Raw genomic sequence first — 6,416 nt, 5'->3', positions numbered from 1 at the left:
CAGCTTAGGGTTGCTATATGTATCATCTTTATAAATGTAAAATGTGCAAAATTCTCTCCTATACTAGTTTTGTGTCATAAAAAATTCAATAGATATTTTATTAAGTATAGTTTATGCAAACAAATTAGATTAAATCTAAAATAAAGCCTTTGATTTACTCTCAAATTCCTAGATTCTTTTCCAGATACAGAGAGGTGAATAGCAAAATAACTCACACTCTAATTTTTGACCTGCTTCTGAGTCATATACAAAAACTAATACATTTAGCCCAACCTCCAAATCCTCTACATTATGAATTAAAGATAAAATTTTTATCAGCTGATTTGTAATTTCCCCTTCCCTCTTCATCTTCTAAAAATGACTTAAAGTAGATTAATTGCAGTAAGAGCCTAATATTCCCCAAAAGAAATAAGAAATAAATAAGAAAATATGTATTTTAAAAAATCTTGAGTAAGGTAAATAATGCTAAAGTAATGGATAAAATGTAGTTCTGAGCATCCTAAAAATCAAAACAAAGAAGAAAGTATAATACATAATTCTCACTGATGGATGGAAGTATACTATTTATTGGGAAAAACAAACTTTTATTCAGACTCTTAGTGCTGAGAGAGAAAACTTACAGACCTTCTAAGAAGACATTGAACTTTATAAATATTATAAAGAGCTATTTCAAATGTCACGTTTTCATTTCAGCTATTAATATAAGAAAATAATGCCAAAGCATCATTCAATAAATGCAACTATAGAGGGCGCAGGAAGATAAGGACAGGTGGTACAATTCAGGTATTGAGTTTTCCATTTTCTTTGATACCTGGTGCATATCAGAGACACTGCATTCATCAAACCATGCCATTCTTAGAGAATTATAACTAGAGAGTTATTCTATGTGACTCCTGAGTTCACACTGAGAATTTATAGTGAAATAAATGTGCTCCAGATTATACATCACAAAATGCAGTGTCCCACTGTTAAAGAACATTGCCTAATGAAAGAACATGAAAAGGGAACAGGGTGTGTTGATGGGGATGTAAAATGGCAGTGTCCTGTTATTTTGGCAATATATATCAGGAAGCTTAAAAAGGATAATAAGCTTTGACTTAGTGATTCCACTGGTAGGACTGTGTCCTTAGGAAATAATAAAGAAAGTGGGCAAAGGTTTCCTTATCATAAATCATCAAACTCTTTATAGTAATGAAAAATTAGGAACAATCTAAACATCCAAATAATATGAGAGTGGCAAAATATATAATATGGAAAACTATCCATTAAAAATTCCTTGATAGAAAAAAATATTTTTTTTCCTGGAAATATTTCAAACACAGGCTGGTGTTAGAGGATAAATAAATACTTTCTTTCAGATTCAGGAAAGGGTATAAGTTTGGCAAAGCCTTATTATCGGAACGATATTAAGTAGATTTATCAAAATTCTAAATGTGCATACCCTGTGGAGCAGCAATTGTACTTATTGGAAATATTCCTTGAGGGAATCTTTGCTGTGTGCACAGATATATGCATCCATGTGTTCATTGCTATACTGTTGTAATGAACAAAATCATAAAGAGTCTAAGTGTTCATTATAGGTGCAGAGGTTTTCAAAACATGTCCACGAATTCTCTTGATACCTCTCCCATTGAGAGATGGGCTCTATATTTCCTCTCCTGAAATCTAAGTAGGCTTGTGACTACTATGACCAATGGATTGTTACGGAAGTGGCCAGGCCAGAAAAGCCTATGCAGCTTCTGCCTGGTTCTCTGGGAACACTCACCTTTAGAGCCCTCAGCCACCATGTGAGAAGTCTGACTACCCTCACGCTGCCATACCGTGCGGAAGGTAGGTGCTCTGGACAAGGGCCAGCAGCTGCCACCCAGCATGTGAGTGACAAGACCCACCCATGACTCCCTTCATAGCAGTTACAGTGCTCCTCCAGCCATTGGGTCTCCTCAGCTGACACCCCAGACGTCATACACCAGAGACAAGTCATCCCCACTTGCTGTGTCTGAATTCCTAACTCACAGAGTGAGCACAACAAAAATAGTATTTCACACAACTAAGTTTTAAAGTAATATTTTATGCAGCATTGGTTAACAGAACAATAAGGCATTGGATAAATAAAATATGGTACAGCCATAGAATGAAACACTATACAGTTGTTAAAATGTAAAAGATGGAGTAGTTTTACAACACTGTATATAATATGACCCTAGGTTAGTTTTTATTTTCATTTTTTCCCAATTTTATTGAGGTATAATTGAAAATTATGACTCAATTTGTGAAAGGAAGAAATAAATACCACATTTCAGTCTTATGAGCTTTCTAGAAAGCAATTTGGCAGTATATTTCAAAAGCAGTAAAAATGTTCAAAACAGGTAACTCAATTCTTCATATAGAAATATAAATTTACAGTTAAAAAATTAATATGTAAATCTAAGAATTGTTCTTTGAAAAGGCCAACTAAAAAGATTCATATCTGAATGAAAGAATTAAGCAAACAAGAGAAAACACAAATACTCAGCACTATCATGGGGGAAAGTGCCATAACCACAGGCACGGAGACATTTTTTTAAAGAAAATGCTGCAAAATATATAAAATATGGATAAAACCTTTATGGAAAACAACAAAGTGTCGAACATTTAAAAAGGAATTTAAAAATCTATTCGTGTTACAAAGTGAAAAATATTTCACTGCTGCTTCCAAAAAACTCTCAGGCACAAAAAAGTATTGCAGGCAAAATGTTTTCAAACTTTAAAGGAGTGGATGACCTATAAGAAAAATTAAATTCTCAAATAGTTAAGATTATTGATGATTTACTTTTCTTTTTGCACCGTTCTGTATTTTCTCAGTGTTCTTTTCAAATATATTTTTATTAATAATATAGAATAATAATATAATTAAAATTTATTCAAAATTGCAATGAATCTAATTGACATCATAAAATCATGAAAATAGGAATAAATAATTTTATTTCATGATGGTTTGAAAACCAAAGACTGGCAAGGTAAAGATGGTTCTAATTTGGAGGTTTTGAGATCTTTAGAAAGAGATGAGATTGGAAATAAAGGCCATAGCTCCAGGACAAGCACACAGACCTCTCAGAAAGACTGGGGGCGCATTTCAGTCTATTATCAGCGCGGTATCCTGCGGGTGTTGTCTGGTGCTCTTGCCTCCAGAGCCAGGCCACCAAGGAACATCCCCTGGGCCTTAGCTGCAAACTGGGACGCTGGAGATGTGTAAAAGCTCCCCTGTGGGAGCTACTGACGCTATGGACCATGGTAGCAGGACAGCCAGAAGATGGTGCCCACCAAGGCAAAATAAGTTGGATTTAAAAAAAGAGAAAAAGTGGTCAATGGCACCTACCAGCAGCCCTGTTCCCAGAGAGTATCGCAACAGGCCCCCTGCCCCTCCCAACAATGCTTTAAGATTAAAAAGTGAATCTCCAGGAAAGTCTGGGTGCTTTACAAATGCTGTTCTGCACGGACTTATCAACCTTAAGGGTCGTTCCTCAGTTCCTACTATAGCCCTTTGGGTCTCCCTGGTCTGAGCCCGGCTGGTTTTCAAAGGCAGATGTTTTTGCAGGTCTTAAAATTTGGGGGTGTCTGATGTGGGGTAGAAACTCTGCTCCTCCAGGTACAACTCCAGATTTGTAAGATCTCCCCTGATTAAGCGTTGTCTGTTGCTGGTGCGGTGTGGTTGGCTAAATTGTGCCTCAGCCTTTCCTGCCTGTTTCCACGTGCTTCCTCTGCTGATGTAAAGGAGTTACTCAGCTGCTTCTCTCCAGTCTTTTCAGAGGAAAGCAGGTCTTGTTTCATGTGTAGTTGTAGATTCAGTATGTCTGTGGAAGGAGGTGATTCAGGATCTTCCTCCATCACCATCTTGAACAGCATCCCAGAACTCATTTTATGAAGGATGACTTTCACCTATTTGCTCATCACCCCATCACCCACTCTGGAACCAACCAATCTGTGTATAATGCCTCCAAAGTCCATCCATATTGTCACAGATGACAAAATTTCCTTCTTTCTCTCTGATTAATATTCCTGTGTGTGTGTGTGTGTGTGTGTGTGTGTGTGTGTGTGTGTGTGTGTGTGTGACATTTTCTTGAGCCATTTAGCCTGGATGAGCACTTAGTTGTTTCCATGCCTTGACTATTGTGAATAATGCTATAACGACTATGGGGGTGCATGTATTTTTGAGTTAATATTTTGATTTCCTTCAGTTAAATACCCAGAAGTGGAATTACTAGATCATAGGCTGGTTCTGTTTTTAATTTTAGCAGAACCTCCATACTGCTTCTCATGATGACTGCACCAATTTACATTTCCACCAACAGTGTACAAGGGATCCCTTTTCTACATGTCCTCACCAACCCTTGTTACTTCTTGTCTTACGGATATTAGCTATTCTGATGGTGTGAGGTGAATCTCACTGTGGTGTTGATTGCATTTCCCTGGTGATCAGTGATGTTGAGCACCTTTTCATGTACCTTTTGGGCATCTGTATGTCACTCTTAATCTTTTTGAGACAAATAAAGAACAACAGATACTGTGGATGGGTGATGGAAAAGAAATATGGGCCTTAGGATTTATGGAAGTTAAAAACATCAGGAAATAAAATGTAAATAAAAAACAATGTGAAATGTAGACATGTTAGCATGAAACTTAAGAGAATCTTTGCTAAGGTTTGTCTATACTCATTCTACTGTACTCTGCAGTTAGAACTGAGACAAAATCGAGATGCGATACTATGATAGGGGTATAAATTTGCAGTACTTGGTTAAGTCACATGGTCCAAAATATAGTCCTTGGGTACACATTCAGCAACTCAGCTTTATGAGGCAAACATCACATTCAGATGTGCCCAGTCTCATAGAGAATGAATCACCCCAATTACATTCTCCAGACACTAGTGTAATTAGTAATCTAAGTTCTGATTTATTAAATAACAACGGAGGCTGTTCTTTTTTTTTTGGAATGTCACTAAGTAAGAATATAACCAGAATAGAGTTTTGAAAAATCTGATCCAGGCCAGTGGTTCTCAAATGGGGCACTTCCTACCCCTCCCACCCCAGTGGAGGTCACAGTTTGGATTCGGGGAGGGCAGGGCGTGCTCCTGGCATTTAGCAGGTAGAGAGCAGGGATGCTGGTGAGCATCCTATCTGTGCTCAGTATGACTCCCCACAAGGAATTACTGGGCCCTGAATGTCAGTAGTGCCAAGGTTGAGGAACCCTAATTGTCCACGGAAATGCCCCAGAACATTTCTCAAGCAGCACAGTGCTGATGGCCAATAGGTTATTTAATTCTTCAGGTATGGCCTCTTTTTGGGGCTCTCTGAAGCAATCTCCTTTCCCACAGGCCTTAAGCAGAGTTGAGTTTTTCTCACTTTCATTACATCTCTTTATTGCCTCCCTAAGATGCATCCTACTTATTTTAGTTTAAACAGAGAGTTCCTAAATCTTCTCAGCCACACATTTACAGATAATTTGGGGAGCTATTTCTTTATTTAGATAACATTCATCCATTTTTATTATTAGTTTCATTATTAGAAATATAAACCTTAATTTCTAATTTCACCTTACTTTTCTTATATATATAATATATAATGTATATATATTTATATATGTAATATATATAATTATATACATAACACAGAAGAAACATAAATTTATTGGCTCTAAAGAGAACAGGAGAAATACTGAAGATCTGGGAGACTATAAATCTACACTGGTAGGTAGTATCCCTCTTAGCTATGAAATGAAGACAGTATCAACTCTGTATTTACAAATAAGAACACTGTTACCTGGTTTAAAAAAATTATTGGCTCTATTATAATTTATGCTGAGTAGAAGAATTTTAGTTCTGTTTATTATCATACTGTATTAACACAAGAATGTTTTCATAAAAGACTTCATGCTCACAGTTCTTAGGCTAGTCTACACCCCACAGCAATCATTTCATTAAATAAACACCCTTTAACCTATTTCAAATATTTCCTATCAGTTCTAAATAACTTGCAAACCCAGGTATTCTGTTTTAGTTGTGAAACTTAAATTGGAAGAAAATTCCCTCTTCGGTGATTTATATTTATTTAAAAGCAGCAAAAAGTAAAAAGTTTTTCACTGCAATGCTTTCTCAGAATAAACATATAACCTAATTAGTTAAACACTATCTTCAGGCTGTCTCTTGACCCACAGGTCCACAGGTTCAGTCCACAGGTCAGTTCAGTCCAAGGTCATCATGGGCCACACGACAGGGCATCCATATTCATCATGTCAGCTCCCAGAGGTCATTTCATTTAGTAGTCCTTTCAGCAGGATCAGTCACATAATTTGTAGGGCCCAGTGCAAAAGGAAAATACTGGGCCCCTTGTGAAAAAATTAACATTGTGGCACAGAAAAGAATTAAGCCAAGCAGAGGGTTA

This window comes from Manis javanica, chromosome 9, assembly GCF_040802235.1.
Source record: "Manis javanica isolate MJ-LG chromosome 9, MJ_LKY, whole genome shotgun sequence".
NCBI classification, from domain to species: Eukaryota; Metazoa; Chordata; class Mammalia; order Pholidota; family Manidae; genus Manis; species Manis javanica.
The sequence above is the reverse complement of the archived record's forward strand: the minus strand, read 5'-3'. Positions refer to the sequence as shown.